Raw genomic sequence first — 25,663 nt, 5'->3', positions numbered from 1 at the left:
TTCCAGCCCAACAGCAGACTCATGTTGCCACCACCTGAGTGGGGTGTGGAATGTTCTCCTTCCAGACCTTTCACTTCTCAATCACCGGTAGCACTCAGCGATCACTGAGAGGGTGGGGCAGGTGGAGGTGGTTCCTCCGGGCATTATTCTGAAGCTGAGGCTGAAGGGGTACCCAGGTGTCCTCCTCTTCACTGTATGGAGAGGTTGGGACCATGTTTTAGTCTTCACTGGGTCCTTCCCTTTCCCCAGACCACTCCGGTGCCCAGCAGAGTTCCTCACACACACCTACCTAACCTAAGTTGGTCACTTACCCAACCAGCAGCTTTGTAACGACTGGGGACACAGGAGGTACACTGTTCTTAGAACTCCGTACTGCACCTGCCAGAAAATGGTCAAAATGACCATACAAATCTACAATGACTATGCGAATGGCGCCCCCGGAGTTGTGTAGAGCACAGCTTTCTCGCCGTAAGCCGCATTCTGGCTGATGGATAAATAAAATCCGATGCTTATATACAAATCTCATGTTTGTCAGTAATCCCAAACTCTTAAAATGGGTTTACCAGAGTGCTAACAAGGAACGATTATCTAAATGACATTAATGGCTCCCTTTAGGTGGAAGATCCACCAAATTGTTATTTAAGTTCAAGTCAGCCAGAAAATGCCAGCAAAGGGGGATTGATTGATTTAATAAAAGAGGCAGTGATAAATTCTTCTGTAGCTTAATGATTCTTCCCATGTGAACTAGAGGGAAACCAGTTCGCAGGGTATAGCAGACACGACATCAAAATCTGTCCTTCCATTTCTTCATGATGAGGGGCTGGAACGAAGGGCTGGTGGCTTGTCGACTCTGAATCTGGGTCCGTGATAAGGGTGGCTCCCCAGGGTCCTGCAGAGGGTGCTTCGCTGAGGACGGTGAATGGTGAGCTCATAAAAGGACCGCTCAGTCCAGCTGAAGCCTCCTTTCTCCAATTTGTCTGCCCACAGGGATGTCTTTTTCTAATTTTTGCAAGGACTAGTGCTGTGTAAGATTTTCAAACTGTTTCCACAAACCCAAGGCTCATAACAGCATTTCTGTGAAACTAGCATCTCTTTTGCAATCCACAAGGCCAAACACCCTGGTTTATCTGGCTTCTTTCCTTCTTTCTATGTTAAATTATTTATAACACTATAGGTCAACGAAATCTCTGTTTTCTAAGTTCAGCGCTGCAAGCCGGGTGTTCTCTGTTTGCTCCTCCAGATTACTCTTTTTTAACTCTCTGTGTCTCAGGAGACTGACCTTCAGGATGGCATCAAGCTGGCTCCCTTGCCTCTGGCTTCCATCTGGGGTTGGCCAATGTGAGGTACCTGCAACCAGTGGGCTGGAGGGTTGATTAATCAAGGTTTATTGCCCAGGCTTCCTCCCTGTGGCCCACAGATTGGCAGTGTCCCCATCACAGGTTGAATCGTGTCTCCCCTAAATCCATATGTGAAGGTCTCTGATCCCCAGGACCTCAGCATGTAACTGTATTTAGAAATAGGGCCTTTAGAGAGGTAATTAAGTTAAAATGAGGTCATTAGGATGGGCCCTAATCAAATATGACTGATGTCTCTATAAGAAGAGATTTGGACACAGATACACGCACAAAGGGAAGACCATGTGAAGACACAGGGAGAAGACAGCCATCTATAAACCAAGAAGAGACACCTCAGAAGAAGCCAACACTGCCAACACCTTGATCTTGGACTTCTAGCCTCTAGAATTGTGAGAAAATAAATTTCCGTTCTTTAAGCTGCCCAATCATGGTACTTTGTTAGGGCCTTCTACCAAAGTCACAGGTGCAGACCCTGCTCCCTGTCCTAGAGCCACAGTTCTCTCCATGGCTTTTGTCACTGCTCCCTCCCGGGACTCCAGGCTTAGGGGAAGGAAGAAAGGGCTCCCTGCTGTTGCTGCTCTATCGTGGCTGGTTTCCCTTTGCTTTTATTATGATATGATATAATATAATATAATATAATATGCTGTCTTTATCAAACCCTCTTCAATTACCCCATTTGTGTGCATCAGCGGTTACTTGCCAGAACATAGACTCATCCACCTGTTTCCAGCAATTTGTCTGGGTTGTTCCTAAAATGTAATCCTACCCAGCAGACCCAGACCAGAACGGTTCATCAGGTGAGATGAACCCTTCTGCCATCTTACCACGTGAAAAACATTTTCTGAAATTTCCAACGGCGACAAGAAGCTCTTAGAATATGCAACCTAGTGGTGAGCTCTTCGTAAATAAAGACGCCACATCGGTCTAGCCCAGGAAATGCTGACATCGTTGTACCAGGGAGTGAGAAAGTGACTGTCCTGAAAAAGAAATTCATGCTATGGAGAGAACACTCTGGAAATGGATATTTAGAATTGTTTCCACCATTGTGTAAATCGCTTCTGAAAACAATGTTTTCTCTGTTAAAAATTCCGATAAATACACATTGTAAAAACTTGGAAGTAGGAGTTAAAGAAATTATTTAAAAACCTTTCAAATGTATAATTTCAGAGAGCTTTGAGCATATCTCTATCTATCTATCTGCTATCTGCAAAAATGGTGCTTCAGTGAGGCTTCCTTGCCTTCTGACTTTCTCTGGGTTTGGCCAATTGGAAGCACTTTTTCATTAGATTATAAGAGCAATTGATTGATGCCAAAAACGATGGAAACTTATTAATAAACTTTCATCAGAATCTTTGCCTGGTTAGTGGATGTGGCCAGAAACATGTCAAGATGGAGTCATTACAGACAACAATGTGCTTCTTGCATATCTTTGTAGCATTGCTTTTAGACACAGTAGTCACTAATCAGGTACCAAAATAAACTGTGCTTAGAATCAGACTTTTGAATCAAATCACAAAGTGGTAATGCAAGCTTTTCGAGTGAAGCGTATAAATATAAAATGAGCATACAATGTTAATAGCTAGTGAAAGCAAGAAGGGCTTTTTTTTTGCCATCCAGAAAACAAAGAACTTAATATTGTCTCACCTTAAAAAGCATTCTCTTTGTTTGTTTTTAATTAATAACGTATTAGTTCAATAGTACATGTGTATCTATAAACAAATAACAGTATTGGGAGTATCTGCTTAACATCTTTTACTGATTCTGGTGAGGCATCCAAAAAGTTGGAGACCACTGAGCGTTCAAGCATAAGGGGCTGCAAAAGAAAAATCCACTGTATCTGGAATCTTAGAACTTCAGGTTCACAGTTCTATCTTGCTCAAACTGACTTCAAAGCCAGCGAAGGGGGAAAGCACAGAGGAATGCTGTGCCCGAGGGACAGCCAGCGCCACCCAGCCTCCCGCCCGAGGCAGGGGAGTCCTCCGCTCCTGGGGTAGAACTGCCACCTCTCAGACAGTTTGGAAATATTTGGAATGTAGTGGGAGGCCCAAGGGACCACCCAGTAGTAAAACCCGGAGGAAAGCCTTCCAAAAACAACAGAGGGCAGAATGAGAGTAGCTCCTCCCCAGTTCCACCTCCTGGCCAGGACCATGCGAGAACGGTCCATCTTCCTGCATTCCTGACTGTCACAGAGGCTACGAGCCTTGGAAATAATGCTATCACAGTTGCAGTGTTTGGAGGTGACAGAAAACATCCTCGTCACGTCAGAGAAAATAGCCGTTTAGACTAGACTACGGGAAAATGCCCCTGGCACTCAACTCAGCATGCCTTCTCTCAAATGCCACCAGCAAAACAAGAATCCAGCTCCAGGCAGAGCCCTGGACCATATGTATGCCTTTCAGGAAAAAGGCTATGAAAATACATTGATGGAGTGGAGATGTCATTATGTGATTTTGAAATCAATGCCACTTCCCAGCTGTTTTTTGTTACTGTTTTTACAGGATGCCTCAGTGATTAAAATTAAAATGTGGTTACAGAACAAGGGACCCAGAGAGCTGTTCATTTCTCTGCATTCCTACAAAGGCATCCTGCTGTTTCCAGCTTTTCTCCTTAAAGGCAGGGTGAATTTAAATCGGCTGCTCAGCACTGAAGGACGCACCAGAGCAGTTTCATCTCCCTGTAGAAGCCTCTAGAGGAGATTATCTGAATGCTTGAAGAAGCCATTCTTCTTTACAATTATCCAAAAGAAGTCAGGTGATGTTAACAAGACATTCTTTCTGCTCCCCACATTCAGAGCTGTAGCTTTGTGTCTTAGATACTGGTGATTTGTTGTAGTTTTGTTTTTTAAGTCCATTCAGTGGTGGTCTGAGTAGAGATTAATGGGATTTTGTAATCTAAGTGAGGTGAGCTCATTCCTGAGTTTTGCTAAACTCTACTATTCAGCCTCCTGCTCAGCTCACAGGGGACCTTCTAAACCCCAAGAGCCTCCAGCTGAATGGAAGCACAAACACTCTGGCCCGAGCCACACTCGGTGGAGCCAGAGCTGGCAGATGCTGCCATTTTACATGACGGTACCCTCCAAACTGGATTTGCCTTCTTTTCACTCCTACAAAGAATAAGAAGGCCACATGGTCCCAAATTATTTTCCAAGATGACCTTCCAAATGGATACCTGGGGCCTCCAAACTCCCTCCTACCGGGGGGTGTCTTTCATTTTCTCCACACACCATGCTCCAGCAAAACCAGACTTCTCACCTTGAAGAATGAAGCACATATTTTCATCCAGTCGGCTTTTTGAAGAATGAAGCTGAGACCTTGATTTACTGTGGTTTGCCTGCCCTGCTCTATAATGCCAACAGATGACTGGGCCTTGTGGCAACCTTGTCCTTCATGTTTTGTGGCCAGGGCCATTCCTATCTTGGCTGGAGAGCTAAGAGTGGAATTTTAACTATGAGTTTCCTTGTGTTTAATAGGCTCACGTCAAAAGGCCGCATTCTGCCTCAGATATGCAAGAACAACTTCCACTGGCGTTACTCATGTATCTCTGAGTTTAGTTAAAATACTCCAACACTTGGGCACTATTGAAAGACATTCTTCTTCTTGTTTAATTGCTTTAATGTGCATGTGGGAGGGTGAAACAGCACGTGGAAATTAATCAAAAATTCACTCCGTTCTAGGTAATGTTTGGTTTTTTAAGGGAACAAAGCCATTTGGACAATCCCGCTAATCAATTCCATCATTGTACATACCAACCACGGAGCCCCTCCAAGCTACTCTTGGAGGCCTCATTAGCCCAGACCCATCTGGTTATTTAAGGGGCAGCTGTGATAGAATGAAGCACACAACAGGTCTGGACTCAAAATAGGCAAGATCAAATTCCAGCTCTGTTAATATTGTACCGACTTGGGCAAGTCACTTAATCTTTCCCAGCATCTATTCATCTGTAGACTGTTGAATTTACAAGGTTATTGTATGAATTAAATAAATAATGGGTGTTAAGTTTGTTTTTTATTCAAAAGTATTTTGCCTGATATAAAGGCAAAATAGGTAACCTAATAAACAAAAGCCCAATAATTACGGAGATAGTAAGGAGAGACTGACTTATGGTCAAACAATGGTAGAGCAAGCATAGATTGGTATAACTCCTTTGGAAAGTAGTTGCAATGCATACCGATAACACTAAGCAGATAAAATTGTCTTCTTTGATCCAATAATTCCACATATGAGAATTTGTCATTGGAAATACAAAAACTAAATAAATAAATAAGGGGAAACCTTTGTGTGTAAAGCTTTTCTTCATAGCATTTTCTTTTTATCATGGGAAATAAGTGGAAGCAACCTAGATTTTAAGTAAATAAGGAAATGTTTAAGTACATCATCACATGCTTAGATGATACTTAAATTCTTACAGTGTTAAATGAATAAAAATGGATTCAAAATACATATTCTGTATGATCACATACAGAGTCATTTGTACCAAGGAAACATAAGCATTAACAAGGACTGGAAGGAAATAGGACAAAATTTCCAACAATAATGGGTAGAAGAAAACCAGAAGATGCTTTGGATAAAAGCACTGTATGAACTTTTGCCCCTCTTTGCATTCGTAATACCTTATACATAGATGGCACTCTGTACATAGTAAATGAATTTTTTTTGAGTATTATACCTTAGCTCCTAATTAACTAGAACACTCGGCTCAACTAACTTTCCAATTCATCAAAGCTTTACCTTAATTAGCCCTGCAAAATAGTTTTGAAATATTTTTCTCTGCTGGTTTGTTCTTATTTTTCCATCCAGCTATCTGTAAGATCATAGATATTCAGGAACTAGCACATTGGCATTTGGTCAAATAGCAAAAGCTTGGATTCAGTCATTGAGTGTCACAAGGCGCAACATCAAAGGAATTTTCCAACATCGCTCCCCACATACAGCTGGGCCCATGTCACTTGATCCTAAAGAATGCCAAGCAGTGCGCAGCGGGTGGTGACCGCTCATGGCAGGGGAGCCAATGTATATGTTTCCCTCAACAGGAAAATGGGTGCAAGCCTAACAAGCTGCGGGTTGGGGGGAGGGGTTGGAACGGGGGCCACTTTAAGTGTAGACAGCAGTTTTCAGAGAAAGTTCATCAGCATTGTCATAGTGAGTTATGCACAAGGAGGGAATGCAATAAATAAAACCTCATTAATTTACAGAAGTAGAACCAAAGCATCCAAAACAGGCAACGACATGAATATTCGGTTCTCGGAGCCACTGGAAGTAACATTTATTGCCTTCAGATGAGAGCCACCTTTAGTGGCTTTCTTTTGAAATAACATTATAACATACCATTTTGTATTTCTAGCACGTCCTATGGGCCTCTCTATGGCTCCTTTGGGAACAGAGCGCCATGCTCAGCCTACAATGGAGTTTTCCACCCGGGAAATGGAAGCTAGCCTGTGTTGGGGCAGTCCACAGAGGAAATGGATTTTGCAGAGAAGGAATAATATCTCTAGGGCAGAAATTAACTCAGTCTTTGAATTTCAAATAGAAGTGTTTACTCACTGCTGAGTTCACCTAAAGAGCAAAAGAACAAACTTGCACCTCAATTACAGGAAAGGAAAAGCCCCCTGAAGGCTCATGGGATCACAGAAGGTTAGAAATGAACAGTACTAATACGCCACCACACACAAGACACACATAGATGAGGAGACAGTTGGAAGAGGTTAGAAATTTTTCGGAGATCACACAGCCAGTAAATGGCAGAGTCAAGATTCAAACCCAAGTCTCCTGGCTCTCCGCTGCTCTGGCTTCTACACTACTCAAATACCACAGGGCTTGCAATCTGCCAAACGGCCACCAGTGCTGTTCATCAGACGTTCAAGAAGCAGTGTAGCACCATGGCAAGTGCTTTGGAGTCCGACTGGAGTTTAAATCTTAACTCTGTCACTGCCTAGTGCGTGACCTTGGGCAAGTCATCTCTCTGAGCGTCAGGCTCATCTATAAAGCAAGATCATAAACCCAACCCCACAGTGTGGTGGGAAGAATTAAGTGAGATAATGCACCTCAAGCGCTGAGCAGGGGGCCTGGACCACCACGGGGACTCAATGAACAGTATCTGTCATTACTATCCTACCCCTGTCCTTGAAGGCAGACCCAAAGCCCTGAACAATCAGCTCAGCCACGGAGGAAGAATGTGGTCCAAACACTTCATCCTTCTTCACAAAAGCTGTATGGATGTCTCTTGTCCTCCTCTGTGCCCAGCAGGAATAAATCAAACCCAATCTAGACCATTTAGTGCTTGTCACCATTTTTGATACTAACCTCAGCAGTTTTTTTTTTTTTTTTTTTAAGTATTTGTTTATTTATTTATTTATGGCTGTGTTGGGTCTTCGTTTCTGTGCGAGGGCTTTCTCTAGTTGTGGCAAGCAGGGGCCACTCTTCATCGCGGTGCGCGGGCCTCTCACCATCGCGGCCTCTCTTGTTGCGGAGCACAGGCTCCAGACGCGCAGGCTCAGTAATTGTGGCTCACGGGCCCAGTTGCTCCGCGGCATGTGGGACCCTCCCAGACCAGGGCTCGAACCCGTGTCCCCTGCATCGGCAGGTGGATTCTCAACCACTGTGCCACCAGGGAAGCCCACCTCAGCAGTTTTTATTTTCATTTTCTAGTTTACCCAAACCAGCCATTTTTAGAGGCTAGTGACTTTAAACCAAGGTTGCCAATAAATTAGACTCATCTTGAAAACACCAGGATCCTTCTGAGGGAATATCAATATAAACACACACAATACAGGGAAAAAAATTTTTTTAATTTATTTTTTATTGAAGTATAGTTGATTTACAATGTTGTGCTATCTTCTGGTGTACAGCAAAGTGATTCAGCCATATATATATATATGTATATACATATATTCTTTTTCATATCCTTTTCTATTATGGTTTATTACAGCATGTTGAATGTAGTTCCCTGTGCTATACAGTAGGACCTTGCTGTTTATCCATTCTATATGTAATAGTTTGCATCTGCTAACCCCAAACTCCCAATCCTCCCCTCCCCAATCCCCCTCCCCCTTGGCAACCACAAGTCTGTTCTCTATGTCTCTGAGTCAATACAGGAAAATTTGATAGGAGTTCGGTCATTGGCTTGAATGCCAGCTCAACTCTAAATTTGCCCAGTACTATTTTGGGGTATTAAAATCTATATGTGCTTAATACCCCACCACCCTGCCGTCCATGAGGTTTGAATGTCCTTTATGGAATGAACTTGATCCTCCCGCCTTACTTTCTGTCGCTCTCCAGAGAAGCTAGCACACTGGCATAGCTCTGCCATTTGTCAGCCAGAAGTGTTGTTACACATTTGCTCGTCAATCTAAACCTAACCTATTCTCATACAACCACTTGGGGTTTTGTGTAAATCAACCAGACGTTCTGTCATTCACCAGCAGTATCTCTCCATAGTGTTCTACACCCATGTGCCTTCATGAACTAGTTCACTATGTTTGTGGAAGAAACATTCAAGTGAATGTGCTTTTTCAGGAATAGTGACACCAGAATGTTATAAATCTGTTCATTACCACAGCAAGGGTAAGTGGTATTTCTGCCAAAGACTTTTGATAACGGGTGCAGTAATGCATCTCAGCACTTTCTGAGATTAAAGGTCTGCCCTGAGAGGTAAGTAGGATAATGCATGACTAACAAAAGCAAACCCAAATTTCGGAGCTAAGTTTTCCTTGTCAGTGTAACTGATCGTTTCGAGCAGACGCTGCCTTAGAAAGTTTATAATGTTATTTCTATTCTCTTCATCTTAACATCCAGGTGAGGCTGACCCCATAGTTTGTAAAAGGGCAGATCCTTATTAACTTAGCATGCTTTATTGTGATGTTTCTTATATTGGAATTCACACATGTTTTTAACAGTTGTGCTTCAAAAATCTGCTATGGTTTAAGGATAATATTTCACAGAATTATTAGTTCATCACTTATTAAAATACTTTAACATTCAGTTGATTAGTCTCTTAAGAAGCTTTTTAAGATATTTGTTTCTGATTAGAGTGATTCATTGTTAACATTTTTTAAAAAATAGGTGATTTGACTCTAGCCCTCACTAGCTCTTTTAACATTTGCAAGAGGCAAAAAGGAATTAAGGAACTGGAAATTTAAACAAGAAAAATAACCGTTCTCATTGACACGCGCTTTACGTTGGGCCAGTTAACTTCAGTGTTTCTGGATTGTAAAACGGTGTTTAAATGTAGAGCTAATTCATGAGAACTATGGAGAAAATGAAGGGGAAATCCTTCAATCTAGGATGTCTACAAAGAGCACATTTTATTCCTACAAGTGTCTGAAAATGCCTGGTGTCATTACTATTCACTTTTGTATCATTACTATTCACTTTGAGCACTTGGAAGTATCAGTGCTGTAAAAAAAAATCCGATATCTGTGAAAGGTTATTCATCCAGATAACATGTCCTCTCAAGTTAAAGCCTCACAGATAGAGCTATGTCATATTGGCTTTCCAGATTCCTAAAACGGACAGAATATAGATTCTGGTCAGAGAGTAATGGCTGTTATTTACTGTTTTGGTTTCTAATCAGGCTCGGCAGATCACAGTTAAAGTTTTGGGGTACAAGGTTTCAAGTCACTTGGTGATAGTATAAAGATTAGTGTCTACCTAAGTAAAATTCTGAGCCTCGGTGAAATGGAGAAATGCCTTCCTCCCCAGCCATCTCTCCTCTTCATTCCTTTCATTCTCATGGTAGCCTTTTTCCTCTATCTGACGTACTCCCTCTAGCGTTTCCTAGATGAAGTACAGAAGCTAAAGCTCAATTTACAAACAAAAAACATTATTGCAGTCTCACAATATTATCCCCAGTTACCATACACTAAAACAAACTTACCACCAGATGTTTTGACATGAACTTTAAGTGATTGTCAGAATTTTTCATCTGAGCATCTCAAAGTTAGATTCTTGTGTTCCAACTTCAGATCCCAAAAGGGGACATTGATTTCTACTCTGTTAAGGTTGGATTCCTTCCCTGCCTTTGAATCCTTATATTCTAACTTACTTTTATTGAAACATGTGGGGAGGCGGTAGGGAGAGTGGGGGTGAGATTAGGTACTGAACTAAAACATACAAGCAGGCATTTCTTCGGCCTATTTTCCAGGGGTAGAACTTACACTGAATTCTCCTAAGTTACCCAAGAGGTTCAAGGTATTTTGACTCAAGAAGAAAGTGATGAATTTTTTAAAATGGTTTTACAGAAACCATGGGCATATTTTCCACCATAGAAGCCCTTAGTCAAACCAGAAAGAGTAGCTACTTGGGAAATGTATTGCTTATGAGCACTTTTTCTTGACAGAGAAGAAAATATGCTTGACAGAGAAGAAAACCTGTCAGCTGCTGTTGTTGCTGCTTTGGAAACCAGCCGCAGCTGATTGTGAGACCTAACTATAGGCCAAGGTCATCTGGGGATCCACATTGCTCACAGGAATGTCACCCACACCTTGCCTGCCAGTTCAGCCGGCCCAGCCCAGAGAGCTATTTTCAGCTGGCCTTCCCACAAGAAGGCCCTGGACTGTCCTTCATGCCACCGCCATCTAGTTTTATACTTAACTATTCTGAACCATAATCTGATCTCTTCTCTCCTTCACAGCATCCTACCTTTTTGAGACCCCCATAGCAGGTTGATAGATACCTCGAATTTTAATATTAACACTGATCTTTTGCTTAAACAGCACAAAGCTCACCCACACAGATAGCTCTACTATATCAAATTACTTCAACCAAGTGCCTGAGCAGGAGACCTCAGCCTTATTTAGCCTCCTTCATCTCTACAGCCATCCGCCACCTCCCATCACTGCCAGGCCTGGTCCATTCCGATTCCTAAGGATCTGTTGTTGATCCTCTCCCCTTCCATGTTTACTGTCATTACATTTCACCCACGTTTGCCTAGACTTCTGTAATAGCCTCCTAGCTAATCTCCCCGCCTCCAATTCACCAATATTCTACCCTTAGTTATCTTTCAAAATCACAAATCAGAATGCATCACTCTTCTGTTTCAAATCATTCCATGGTTCCTCATCACCTATGAGATAAATTTCAAACTCCCTAGACCAGTATTCAAGATCCTTCAAGATCCAGAAACTCCTGCTTACTTTTTCCAGCTCATTCCTTATCATTTCCTTCATGCCATCTTTCCATCTCTCCCTTCATCACATAAATATACTCTATGCTTTGACCAAACTAAGTATCTACTCTTCCCTAAACCCACCATGCTCTTCTGTGTCTCCAGATCTGCCTAGTGATTTTCTAGTTTTCTCCCATCAAGATTCAGTTTGAGAATTACCTTTTTGATGGAGTTTTCCCTGACTCTTTTCCAAAGCTACACACACACACACACACACACACACACACACACACACACACACACCTCACATAAACATTTTGGACTCTCCAGTTAGACTATGAGGCTTTTAAGGTAGGCACCTTATATTATTCATTTTTGTGTTCCCATCATTTAGAGCCATACCTCAATTGAATCAGTAAATACATTTTGTTGTATTAATTAATAAAAATATAAATCTCATGAACAAATCAGCCAGTTGCCGTCACAAAAGTATATCTGAATCCAAGGCCCATCTTAACCTATGCCCTTCACTAAACAGAACTTGACTTACCAGGTTTGAAGTTGGGTCGTAGTCTAAGGACCCATATCTGAATTACAGAAAAATGGATGCTTCTACCAAGAGATGACCTAGAAAAGTCTTGGGGGCCAGGGAATTAGGTCAGAGAAAAAGAGGCAGGAGCAAGGATGTGTGGGGCTGGGGCTTGTCGCCTGATGTGGACTGTCCAATCCTGGAAGACTTAGGAACCCAAGAGGCTGTTAAAATTGAGACAGACATCATGCATGTGTCTTATCCATGGAGTGCCTCTAGGCTGTCTCTTCTTCACTGCTCATCTATGCAAGTTCCCAGCTTGGATCTCAGGTTTAACCTGGTAACCTTGACTTCAAGATCAGTTACCAGCACAGTTTCTACCTTTGCCGTTCTGGGTTAGTCGTTTCCCCCCATGCAGTTCTCCCCAAGATAAATACTTCTTTGAGAGGTTTCCGGGGTTTAATTAATCATGCCTATCGTGGTGACATTTGGCAACCACAGTTCATGACCCACAGTCTTCTTGGCATCTCCTTATCACACCAAGTATTGACTCTGCTTAAGTTCTGCCCAAAGCTCAGGCAGATGTTGATCCCTCACCAGCTGAGAAAGATTGACTCCCAGAAAAATATGTCAACCATATAGTTCTTCACAAACCTGGCTAGCCTTCATATCCAAACCTCTCTAACTCTTCATCTATACACACTCCCCATTTTTTCATTATATCATTAAAAAAAAAAATTACTGAGCCTTTATTTGCCAGACCAGGGATGGAGACAGTGAACAAGACAAACATAATCCTTCCCCCGCAAATCTTGCAGTCCAGCCATCTCTCCATTGTCCCTTGAATCCTGCCTTTATACAGGACTCTTCTGTTTGCACTGAATATGCTCCTACCTGCCATCCCTCTGGGCCTGTGTGAATCCTTGTAATTCATCAAGGCTCCATTCAAGTCTTCCTACCAATGTCCTGTGTAGCCTCTCTCTTACAGCGAAGTGGATATTATGAACTGATTAAAGGACCATATCTAAGGATGCTGTGTGCAGAACCAATGCTGATCCTAAGGAGGCTTCTAGAAGTACCTCCAGGGGCTCCGTCATACCTATAATTTGTATCAGTTGGAGGTTTTGATATACGTAGAAAGTACACGCTTACTCCTTGTGTGAACAACATGAAGTTGGACGGGAAGAATGATATCCAACCACAGAATCAAGATGTATTAGTTATCTCTTGCCACACAGCAAATCATACCATAACCGAGGGGCTTAAAACAGCAAACATTTATTATCTCACAGTTTCTCTAGTGCAAAGAACTCAGACTATCCCTGTGAGCAGACAAAGAGGGAAACCCCTCAGCCTGCACTGGGGAGCCTCCCATCCACTTGGGGGAAATGGAAGGGCAAGACGAGCCTGAAGAAATCCAAGGAGAGAAATGGCAACATACTCCATGTCATGTAGGGGGAAGAACAGCGCTTTAGAAGATTTTTTAAAAATTAATTAATTAATTAATTTTATTTTTGGCTGCACTGGGTCTTCATTGCTACGCGCGGGCTTTCTCTAGTTGCGGCGAGCTGGGGCTACTCTTCGTTGCAGTGCGCGGGCTTTTCATTGCAGTAGCTTCTCTTGTTGCGGAGCATGGGCTCCAGGTGCGCGGGCTTCAGTAGTTGCAGCACATGGGCTCAGTAGTTGTGACTCGCGGGTTCTAGAGCGCAGGCTCAGTAGTTGCAGCACACGGGCTCAGTAGCTGTGGCTCGCGGGCTCTAGAGCACAGGCTCAGTAGTTGTGGCCCACAGGCTCAGTTGCTCCGCGGCATGTCGGATCTTCCCGGACCAGGGCTTGAACCTGTGTCCCCTGAGTTGGCAGGCCGATTCTTAACCACTGCACCACCAGGGAAGCCCAGAAGAATTTGAAAATATACTCGGGGCTCCCATTTTCACTTAGCAATAAGCCAACAGGGCCCTTAGTAAGCAGCTGCTCCCTTGTGATAACCCATAATCTCTAACCGGACTCAGTCCTCACGCTGCCTTGTAGTATCTCCGATCGTCTCAACACTGAATCTGCTGTCGGTTGCCATTTCAATCGGCATTTACCCTATTGTCATCTTATAGAAGGGTTGAGGAAGATAGCCCTGTCTCTTTTAAAAATGTGAAAACCGAAGGTAGACCAACAGGACTCTGACTTTGTGTGGGAAAGAATATTCTTGTGTATTAAATATACAAGGAAAACCGATGTGTATAAAAAAAGTATCTTAAGGTGCTATTATGAAACAGCTTCATTCATTCACTCATTCATTCATGTTGCCCACCTGGCCCTGTTCTCATTTGAATTTTCCACTCTTCCAAGCCAAGCCTTTAATAACTTGTAGGGTTTTACTTCTGGCTGCACCCCACCCTTTGTAAAAGATGGGAGGTGGTGAGCGCTGCCAGCAAATGTTTGATTGACTAACTGATAGGGTGGGTCAAGTTTCTGGGAGAGAATAAATTTGAGCGCAAGGTACCCCCTTCCTCATTTAGAGAATATTTTGTCAAACCCAAATGGCCAGTTCCTATCTCATCAGTGTATTTTAAGCAGGGACAGCTGGAGCTTACTGCCTGCATCCTGCCCAGTCTTTATTCCTTCAATAAAGACAGGAAACAGCAGGGCTCTGCACACAGCAGTCACAGATCCTCATCAGAGACAAACCATTGACATGGGCGCTTAATAAGAACAGCCTCGCTGGCCCAGTGTTGGCTTTGGGGAGCCACAGGCAGGCACACACCAAGGAGCGCCATAAGCAGCCTTTTCCTTTCCTCCTTTGGGGGCCAAGGGCTGAGGAGCAAGGCTCCCTCCGTTTTGTAACAAATGACCTATTTCAGTGAAATAAGAAAGGGAGGGCAGCTAGTCAGTCATATGCCACGTTGCAGCGATGTTAGTATTTCATGCCAGTAATTCTGTCTCACAGAAACTCATCTTGGCTTTTTCCCATTCCTTTTAGCAAGATTGCAGTTGTAAATCAGCAAGAGTGTCCTGGAGGCTGCTTCAGGTTGGCTGTCAGGAGCAGTCTAAGGGGAAGAATCTTCAGAATAATTTAGAATCTGAGTCTAAGAGGGAAGGTCAATTTTGCTATTTAGAATCGGAGCACTATGCCAAACTTGGCTTCGAAGGGAGGCTCTAAATGTCAGCCCTGGAATTTGAATTTAGAATATCTGAAAACACAGTTCATACTTTTACCCCCATGTGGCTTAGTTCAGGTTCTCAGTTCTGACCTCTGAGCATCCGCTGAATTTGGGAGGCCACTTTAATAATAATCCATTTTGGATTGATAAAATCCCTTTTTAGGTGTAAGAACAGTTTTATTTGTAGCTCCAAGAGGAAAATAGAGTGGGTGTCTTTCTGATCTGAAAGGCATTATGAACAGAAACTGAATCTGCTGGGAGAGTTCAGGTCTTGGCCCTACCTCGTTTTTCTTTTTTTTAACCAGTCTCTTCTTATTTCCCTTTTTCCCTACCCCCCCCCCCCCCAAGCCCCTGGCAGCCACATTTCTACCTCTGTCTTTATGAGTTTGACTTTTTTTTTTTTTTTTGAGATTCCATGTATAAGAGATACCTTGCAGTATTTGTCTTTTTCTGTCTGGCTTATTTCACTTAGCGTAATAGCCTCAAGGTCCATCCATGGTGTGGCCTATGGCCGGGTTCCTTCTTTCTCATAGCTGAATAATGTTCCATTGTTTATATAGACCACATCTTCTTTGTCCATTTATCTACTGATAGACACTCGGGTTGTTTCCACATCTTGGCTATTGTGTATAATGCTGAAGTGAACACAGGGGGTGCAGATATCTTTTCGATGTCCTGTTTTCATTTCCTTTGGATAAATATGCAGAAGTGGGATTGCTGGATTATAAGGTAATTCTATTTTTTATTTTTTTGATCCTATCTCTTAATAACAGTGTGGTCTTAGGCAAGTACCTTGACCTCTCTGGGCCTTTCCTTCTTTATCTCTAAAATTAAGAGACAGAGCTATTCAGAGGAATAAATGAGAAAGATTTTTTTTTTTTTTAAGTGTTAAGAAAGTGGAGTTAGAAACCATGGTGCGGGGAGATAAATGGCTCAAGTCGCTCAACCGGCAGCTGCAGAATAAAGGCTGGAATCTATGTTTCATGACCCAGCACTCACCTAGCAGCAGTTGGTTTGTTAACTGAATGTAAACATGTCTCCCTCTGAGGTCAGTTCCTTTAAGCTAAGGAGGGATTGGTAAGAGGCACAGATTAAGTAGAGCATAGAAGGATGGATCAACCCACTTCTGAGGGCCCTCATGTGTAGACTGCAACTACTGCCAGATTTACCTAACCCCTGGCAAGTCACAGACCAATGCATGACTTAGTAGGCATTTCTTGATGGAAAGAATCTAATACAGGAATTTATTATGGCCCCATGGTTGGGAAGCATGAGTGAGGAGGGGACTGGGGGATTTGGAAACAATCCACACAAATAGATACAATCCATAGATGTGGACTCCATTGCAACTCCCTGCCTAAAGCTCCTGCTCTGGCCCCGGCCCTGTATGCTATGAATGCTTCCCCTCAGTAGGGTCACTACTGAATTACACAAGAGACATCTCTCCCCCACCACCATTGCTATTGCACAATATTTCTCACTCTCTGTGGAGTTAAAGTGGAAAAACTGAGATCCCTGGAGACAAAAAACAACCCCCCTTCCATAAAAGCATCACTCTTGGCTAGTTCCACCCTCGCTTCTTCTTACAGAAGCCATTGGGAAAGAAAGAAAGACCTCAAGTAATATTTAACTCTGATCACACTGTTTGTTTTAATTATTAACATTTGGCAGCCAGAGGAAATAAATAACAGCACTTCATCCAGACACTTAAGAAAGAAAAAGGAACAGCTCATACCCTGGTCTTTATGTTTGAGCAATCACTTTGAATGGGCACGTGCAGTCTTCATACATACCAGCAAATGCTCCAAAGTGGGATGCCTGATTCACTCACTCTGCAAATATTTATTGAATTGGCACTGTTCTAGGTGCTGGGAATATATCAGAGAACAAAACAGACAAGAATCCCTGTTCTTGTGGAGCTTATATTCTAGTGAGAGGTAGAGGAGGCACATTTTTTTCTGGAAGTATAGCTGATTTACAATATTGTGTTAGTTTCAGGTGTACAACAAAGTGAGTAATATATATCTATTCTTTTTCAGATTCTTTTCCATTATAGGTTATTACAAGATATTGAATACAGTTCCATATGCTCTACAGTAAATTCTTGTTGCTTATCTATTTTATATATGATTATGTGTATCTGTTTATCCCATACCCCTAATTTATCCCTATCCCCCTTTCCCCTTTGGTAACCATAGGTTTGTTTTCTATGTCTGTGGGGCTATTTCTGTTTTATATATAGATTCATTTGTATTACTTTTTAGATTCCACATGTAAGTGATATCATATAATATTTGTCTTTCTGTGTCTGACTTATTTCACTGAGTATGATAATCTCTAGGTCCATCCATGTTGCTGCAAATGGCATTCTTTCATTCTTTTTTATGGTTGAGTAGTATTCCATTGTGTGTATGTACCACATCTTCTTTATCCATTCATCTGTCAATGGACATCAGGTTGCTTCCATGTCTTGGCTATTGTAAATAGTGCTGCTGTGAACATTGGGGCGCATGTATCTTTTCAAATTAGAGTTTTTGTCTTTTCCGGATATATGCCCAAGAGTGGGATTGCTGGATCAAATGGTAGCTCTATTTTTCATTTTTTAAGGAACCTCCATATTGTTCCCCTTAGTGGCTGCACCAATTTACATTTGCACCAACAGTGTAGGAGGGTTCCCTTTTCTCTACACCCGGTCCAGAATGTATTATTTTTAGACATACGTATGGCCGATAGGCACATACAAAGATGCTCGACATCGCTAATTATTAGAGAAATGCAAATCAAAACTACAATGAGGTATCACCTCACACCAGTCAGAATGGCCATCGTCAAAAAGTCTACAAATAATACATGCTGGAGAGGGGGCAAACATATAAGAAAACAACAAATAAGGAAATTATATAGTATGTTAGGAGGCAAGAGAAAAATAAGAGGAACAAGGAGTGTTGGGGGTGAGGAGTCCTTTTTACATGGGGTGGTCAATGTTGGCCTTAATAAGAGGGTGAAATTTTAACAATGACCTAAAGGAAAAGAAGAAGGCAGCCAAGTGGATATCTGGAAAGCAGTGCTATAGACAGATAAGAGTAGCCGGGGCAAAGGTCCTGAGGTAGGAGCTGAAGTGTTGGTAGAACATCAAAGAAGCTGGTTTGTTTGGAATGAAGTGGGTGAGGAATAGAACAGAGGAAATGAAGTCACAGAGGAAACAGTGGCCAGATAAGTGGAACCCTGTAGGCTCATATATAAACTTTGCTTTCCTTTAGAGAGATGGAGCCACTGGGGCCTCTGGAGAAGAGGTGTAACACTGCCTGCTTTGGGTTTTAATAGGATCCCACTCTGGCTCCTGTGTGGTGTCTTCATTAAATGCTCAGTTAAGGCCAGGGATAGGGCCTTTGCCCACTTTTACTTCTTTTTCTCAAAGGTGTTCCAAGTTGGTGGATTTCCATGCTGACACATCAGCATCCCCCATGAACTGAGCTTTTCTGTGGCCTCCACCATGACTCCCCGCCCCCTGGAAGCACAGTCCCAGCGTATTACATCCCAGCATCACATGGAGATGGACAGAGAAAGGGAAGAATCTTCTCTTCCCCTCTGTTTGCCGACCTCTCAATAATTCCAGCTCCACCTAGCAAGATCCATTAGAGCTAATTAACGACCCTCCTTTCAGGAGGTGTCTCTTCATGATGATTAATTCTGGGTCAGAGACAGAAAGCTTGTTCCATTATAGTTCTTTTTTAAAAAATTATTATTATTCAGGCTTCTAATACTGGCATGAACTGCGGGTGAATTTCTGAAGTCATGTTACTTAGCTGTCACAACTAGTAATAGAAAAATTCAATTTATAAAGAATTAGGAGAGGCAGGAGAGGCATGCTCTTCGGTTTAGAACAAAGGAGATCAATCCTGACACAATGGCAGCATGACATTCGTGGACTTTGAAGATTCCAGGCTTCCTCTTCATTAATTAGAGAGAATCAAGAGTTCTGGTGGTTAATTATTTGCAGAAATTGTGCTCTGCAAAAGCAGATGCCAACTCACTCCAGCCACTTCCAGCTGCAGCTCTGCATGATAATTAAACTGCGTGTCAGTCCTAAGCTCTATCTGGGCTGGCAAATAAACCCTGGGATAGCCACTGCCATCCCCCACCCCCCAGGTTTAGTGGGGGTCATGGGACTTCCTGGCACAGGGGCCCCAGGAGGCTGACACTGTTCTGAATGGATTGCCCTGGATAGGTAGTGCTTTTAAATCCACATCAAGAAACATGAGGTCAGCAAAGGAAACCATAAACAAGACGAAAAGACAACCCTCAGAATGCGAGAAAATATTTGCAAATGAAGCAACTGACAAAGGATTAATCTCCAAAATTTACAAGCAGCCCATGAAACTCAATATCAAAAAAACAAACAACCCAATCCAAAAATGGGCAGAAGACCTAAATAGGCATTTCTCCAAAGAAGATATACAGATAGCCAACAAACACATGAAAGAATGCTCAACATCAATAATCATTAGAGAAATGCAAATCAAATCTACAATGAGGTATCACCTCACACCAGTCAGAATGGCCATCATCAAAAAATCTACAAACAATAAATGCTGGAGAGGGTGTGGAGAAAAGGGAGCCCTCTTGCACTGTTGGTGGGAATGTAACTTGATACAGCCACTATGGAGAACAGTATGGAGCTTCCTTAAAAAAACTAAAAATGGAACTACCATATGACCCAGCAATCCCACTACTGGGCATGTACCCTGAGAAAACCATAATTCAAAAAGAGTCATGTACCACAATGTTCACTGCAGCTCTATTTACAATAGCCAGGACATGGAAGCAACCTAAGTGTCCATCGACAGATGAATGGATAAAGAAGATGCGGCACAGGTTTACAATGGTATATTACTCAGCCATAAAAAGAAATGAAATTGAGTTATTTGTAGTGAGGTTGATGGACCTAGGGTCTGTCATACAGAGTGAAGTAAGTCAGAAAGAGAAAAGCAAATACCGTATGCTAACACATATATATGGAATCTAAAAAAAAAAAAAAAAAAAAAAGGTCATGAAGAACCTAGGGGCAGGGCAGGAATAAAGACGCAAATGTAGAGAATGGACTTGAAGACACGGGCAGGGGGAAGGGTAAGCTGGGACGAAGTGAGAGAGTGGCATGGTCATATATACACTACCAAATGTAAAATAGATAGCTAGTGGGAAGCAGCCGCATAGCACAGGGAGATCAGCTCGGTGCTTTGTGACCACCTAGAGGGGTGGGATAGGGAGGGTGGGAGGGAGGGAGACGCAAGAGGGAGGGGATATGGGGATATATGGATATATATAGCTGATTCACTTTGTTATAAAGCAGAAACTAACACACCATTGTAAAGCAATTATACTCCAATAAAGATGTTTAAAAAAAAAAAAAGGAAACGTAAGATCAAAGTTACCTACAAACTGCTCTTACAAAGTATATGTTTGGAAGGGGGCGGTCCAGGGAAGTTCAGGTCAAGGTCAGCTGGTGCACTTGGGTTGTTGCTGCTGTTACCATTGTTGTTACAGGGTTGAGTAATCAATTGTCTTAAAAAAACAACTTGAATTGTTCTTAATTTTTTAATTACAAAAGTAATTAAAAGTATACCTCCTTCATATCAAATTCAAGCACTGTAGAAGTGTACACGTAGAAACGGAGGGCTCCTCTCTGCCCCCTTCCCACCCCACCCTCCTGAGAGAACCCCATGAGGTTTGAGACATCTTCTTCCAGACTTTTCCTAGGCTTCAGGTTGCAGCCTTTGAATCCTCTTCTGATGAGCCAGATCCCGACAACTGGATACGACATCTTAGCACCTCAGCTGCTTCTCGTGTACCCCCAAGACTCTTTATTGTCCTCAGTTTCTCTGCTTCCACAAGACTCAGTGGCAGATTTAACATAAGGGAATCCCGGTTTGGGAGTCTTGCCATTGGATTTGACTGCATGGGCTGTCCTAAGAATGCAGAAACTTTGGTTCTTATTTGTATGATCTTAATGTTTCCACGCAGGAGACAAGTGGTAAATCTGACAACCCCATTGTGGTGTTAGCAAGGCATCCCAACTCAATCTGTTGAGCCCAATCTTTAATTTGACCACAGATACTGTTGGAAAGAAAGTAGAAGAGCATGCGCATTATAAAAGCTGTCAGCCCTGTTGATGGGAACAGATGCCAGCGGTCTGCTCACATCCACTGGGGGAGGGGAAACAGGACGCAGTGCTGGTCTTCCAGAAATAGAAATGTAGTGAAGTTAGCCCTGGGCCTCCGGTACCCTCAGTAAGGCAGCAGGCAGAGCCTCGTGTCTAACCAACCTGCCCTTCCAGGCATCAGTTTCTTGGGGGGTTTATCCAGAGGACTTCAGATCTCAAGCTGTGGAGGGCCTTGGGTATCTGATTGGCATTCAGGAAGAGCCACGGGTGGCGGGATGAGAGTGGCTTCCTGGCAGGCCTTTCCCCAAATACCCAGTTTGCTTTGAGTGGTTTGATATTTACTGGCATTAAGACCCTTTGGCCATTTCACAGTCCATTTATTTAAGGTATTTGAAACTCTCTCTGCAGAGCAGCTAAGGTTATAATATTAGCCTGGCTGACATCAGACTCTCTCGGGTTACCAAGGGTATTCTCAACCCTTAGAGGTTATCCAACTTTAAATGGCAGTAGCAAGTTTTGTCCACATCTTGATTACAGCATTTATTACACTCCTTTGTAAACTATCTGTCTACCCGACTCTCTCCCCAACTAGAGAGTTACCTCCCGAGGGCAATGAATGTGTTTTAAGCATCTTGGTGCTGCCAGCTCTTAGCTGGACATGAGGTACAGGTTTCAGGCCAACTCCGTTTTACTGGGCTTTTATTATATAGTATCTGTTTGTTCGGTGGCAGGTTTTTTGGTGGTAGTGGTGGTGGTTGTTTGTTTCAATGAACATAATTTGACACAGGGTGTAATGGTTAGTTTTGTGTGTCAACTTGCTAGACTATAGTACCCAGTGATTTAATCAGACACTAATCTACGTGTTTCTATGAAGATATTTTGTAGATGGAATTATCATCTACAACCAGTTGACTTTAAATAAAAGAAATTGCTCTCAATAATGTGGGTAGACCTAGCCAACCAGCCTTAAGAGTAAAAACTGAGGTTTCCTGGAAAAGAGATTCTGACTTAAGACGGCAGCATCCAGTCCTGCTTGAGTTTCCAGACCACCAGCCTGCCCTATGGATTTGAACTAGCCAGGTTCCACAACTGTGTGAGCCAATTCCTTAAAATAAATATCTTTATATAAATAAATAAAATCTCCTATTGGTTCTGTTTCTCCGGAGAACCCTGACTGATACATACGATATACATAAGTTCATGTAAAACACACTATTTATCTATTTATCTATCTATCTATCTATCTATATATTTATTTGGGTCACTCGACAAATATTTTTTGAGTGCTTGCCATGCTCCAGGTATTGTGCTCAGCGCTAAGAATAATGGTAGGAAGAGACCGTCCCTGAACTCAAAAAATGGTTTGATTTAAGGCAAGTCCAGGGCTGTGCTGGTGGTTTCCTAAAGAAACAAACCCAGCCTAGAATCTGCAGGAACTGGACTCAGGCAGTGACTCACCTGCAGCTGCCTCGGCCTGGGGCACGGCCAGCCTGGACTGGCACAGAGCCAAGAGGGAAGAAAACACACTTGCCCAGGTATCCAGGGCACCTGGTTTTGTGGTGCCAAAAAGGGAAAAAGAAAAGACAACAAGCCAGGGGGAGGGAGAGGTGGTTTTTCTTGCTACAGGCAACCTTGAGGCTGAAAAAACTTTCCTCCCTACCAGCACCAGTTCCCAAGAATTTCCCTTCCTGCCCCGATGCGATGACCTCACCTCCTTTCCAGGAGCCCCGGGGAATTCTCATCAGCCCAGAAGCTTCCGGGAAGGGCTGGCTCTGGGCTCTGTCATTACACCTTTGGCCCAGAGGAACGGCTGGCGGGAGGAACAGAAAGACCCTCAGCTCTTTGCAGCTTCTCCAAAAGTGGCGCCTTTTAAATGAACCTTGGAAAGAATAGGCAAGCCTGATGTTTATGAGTCTCAGTTGGAAGATGTAGGAGAAAGCAGAGTGAGCACAAGACCAGCCAGAAAGTTCAGAGAAAAGGTATTCAGAGGTGCGTTAGCCTTTCGATGAGCCAGGTCCTGCTCTGACCAGGTTTATGCCCTGCCATAAACCCAGGTCTCTCTCCACAGGGAGAACGTGGCACATTTTCCCTCCTCATCCTCGGGGCTAGCAGCAAGAAGCGAAGGCAAGGCCCAGATTAGGCATTGCTGCTCCTGTGAGCAGTTCAGGGTTCAGGCAGTACTGACTGAGCCCGCATAGCACTGTTTATGAACGAGAAAAAAATGACACCTTCCTCAAGACACTTGACTGTTGTCTGCCCTAAAATGGTCTCCATCAATATACAAATCTACGCTGCAGAGGACTGAAAGATCATCTTTGGAGTTCTGCGAGGCACAACCATTCACCTGGCCCTGGGACCATCTAGGCTTCCTCTTGGGAGCTCTAGCCTCGAGCCGTTGTGGTTTCCTTTACCTCAGGGAGCTGCTGTATTTGGGGGCCTGCCCGATTTAACTAAGAGGCATCCCCAAGCCCAGATCTCTCCCTACAGGGGACTCAATCCTCCACGGCTTTCCCTGAGGCTGAGGACGTCAGTGCTACCCACCTGGCAACCTGTGGTAGAATTTTCCAGGTTCCCACAATCATCTGACTCTTGCTTGCAAGTGCTTCTTCTATCTTCCCGGCATAGTTATTTATTTAAGAATCTCACAAAACTTAACACTTCCTCTGCTGAAAAAGATGCTGCTAATTTTGATGGAGCTGTGTCAGCCCAGGGTGAAGCCCAGCACGGTGACAGGCAGACCGGGTGTCCCCGTTCCACTCCCCCTTCAGGGGCTCATCCTGGGGATGCAAATGGTGGGTGAGTCACGCTCCGGACAAAGGCTCTGGCTGTGGACGAGCCACTTAGACTCCACTGGCCTCCAGCGGCCTCAGTGCTGAGGACACCGGCTCAGAGATACCTGCCTCTCAGCCTTGACTTGATCAGCCTGGACCCTGTCACCGTTATCCTTCTGAGAGAGAAAAAGGGCGCTCCCCTGGTCCTCACCCCACACTCTGCTACCGATGCCCACTTATGTGATGTGAGGTGGAGGAGGATACGCATATCATAGCTCCAGAAAGACTCCACTCTGTGTTAAGGGGACCCCTTTCTGGGAGTTCTGCAGACAGGTCACCACCAAACTTACCCCTCTTTCCAGCTGAGTCTTTGATTATCCACAGTTCTCCCCTGTACTGTCTTCTATTCCTGGCCTGACAGGCTTCTTAGTAAAAGGAAAAGAAAAGCTACCCGGATGCATGTGCGCCCTCGGCAAAATGCTGCCTCCTTCTCTCTCCAAATACGCAAAGCTGTTTTCTGTGCTTTCAACTCATTCCCAGGAGGGGCCTTTCCGCCAGGCTTCTGGAAGGAATTGCTGCAAAGGAGTAGCCATACGAAAGCCTTAACAAGTGGCTGGGAGAGCGCTAATGGGTCCCGGTACGATTTTTAAGCGTCATCACGAATGGAAAGGCAACAGTGAGGTGAATTGCTCACTAACTGGGTGATTTGAGATGTCAGTCATAATTCCTGCTTCATAAAGTTTCTTGAGAACTTTAAATGAGATGAGGTACTTGAAGTGCTTGGTGCACAGTGGGTACAAAATGAGCACTGATTTCGCTCTTAGCAAAGTTTCGTATAAAGCCAAGCAACAGAGAGGCCCGTGTGGCATGCGTCACTAGAGGGGGGGCTAAAAGCAGGGTTCCTGGGGACAGAACCCTGAGCTCAAAGCCCTCGTCTGCCACTTAATAGTGGTGTGGATTGCGTAGATCTCTTAACCTCTCTGCATTTTGTTTCCCCATCTGTGAAATGGGACCGATGGTAATAGTGCTTTCCTCATAAGAATTTTGGTGAGGATTAAGTGAATCCTAGAGCAGTGCCAGGTACGGAAGGAAGCATATACATACGTTGGTGGCTATTTTACTGTGTTATTACGCTACTGATGATTATTCCATTTCTGTGTGTTCATGAGTTGCCATGTCATCGCAGTTCATTCCTTATTTCACAAATATTCTTGCACGCATCCAAGATAACATTGTAAAATTATGTGCTGCAAGATTATAATTTTTCAGGGTATTAATAGGAGCTTTGTGGGGAAAAAAGTAGTTCGGCAAAGAAATATGTGATCCTTTGGCTTAATGATGTTAAGCAGGTATTTTTACTGCAGGATTCACAGAACACTTAACATGCTGGACACACCCCAAGCAGAAACCTTTTCTCCCACAGTCCCTCCCAAGTCTGGTGTCACCAGAACACACTTTGAGAAGTGCTGGCCTAGAATCAGGTAAAAAATAAGTCAATAAGCTTCTCTGGCTGTAAGTATAGCAGGTAGGGACATACGAAAGGTGCTGTCGGAAACAGCAGAGAGTCAAAGCGTCAGGAAAAGCCAGGCTGGGAA

At 43.4% G+C, this 25,663-nt stretch overlaps 1 protein-coding gene across 1 annotated transcript in view; it reads left to right on the top strand.

Annotated features, from left to right (window-relative positions):
- The first annotated feature begins 8,764 nt into the window (after nt 1-8,764).
- The window catches only part of ITGB6 (integrin subunit beta 6), a 125,381-nt gene continuing 108,482 nt past the window's right edge, over nt 8,765-25,663 (top strand). The window contains exon 1 of the mRNA XM_059927965.1: nt 8,765-8,914. The gene's annotated coding sequence lies outside the window, so the exon portion shown is untranslated. The remainder of the gene's footprint in view (nt 8,915-25,663) is intronic.

The sequence above is a fragment of the Balaenoptera ricei genome, chromosome 7 (genome assembly GCF_028023285.1).
Source record: "Balaenoptera ricei isolate mBalRic1 chromosome 7, mBalRic1.hap2, whole genome shotgun sequence".
NCBI classification, from domain to species: Eukaryota; Metazoa; Chordata; class Mammalia; order Artiodactyla; family Balaenopteridae; genus Balaenoptera; species Balaenoptera ricei.
This window is presented reverse-complemented; position numbering and strand designations above follow the sequence as displayed.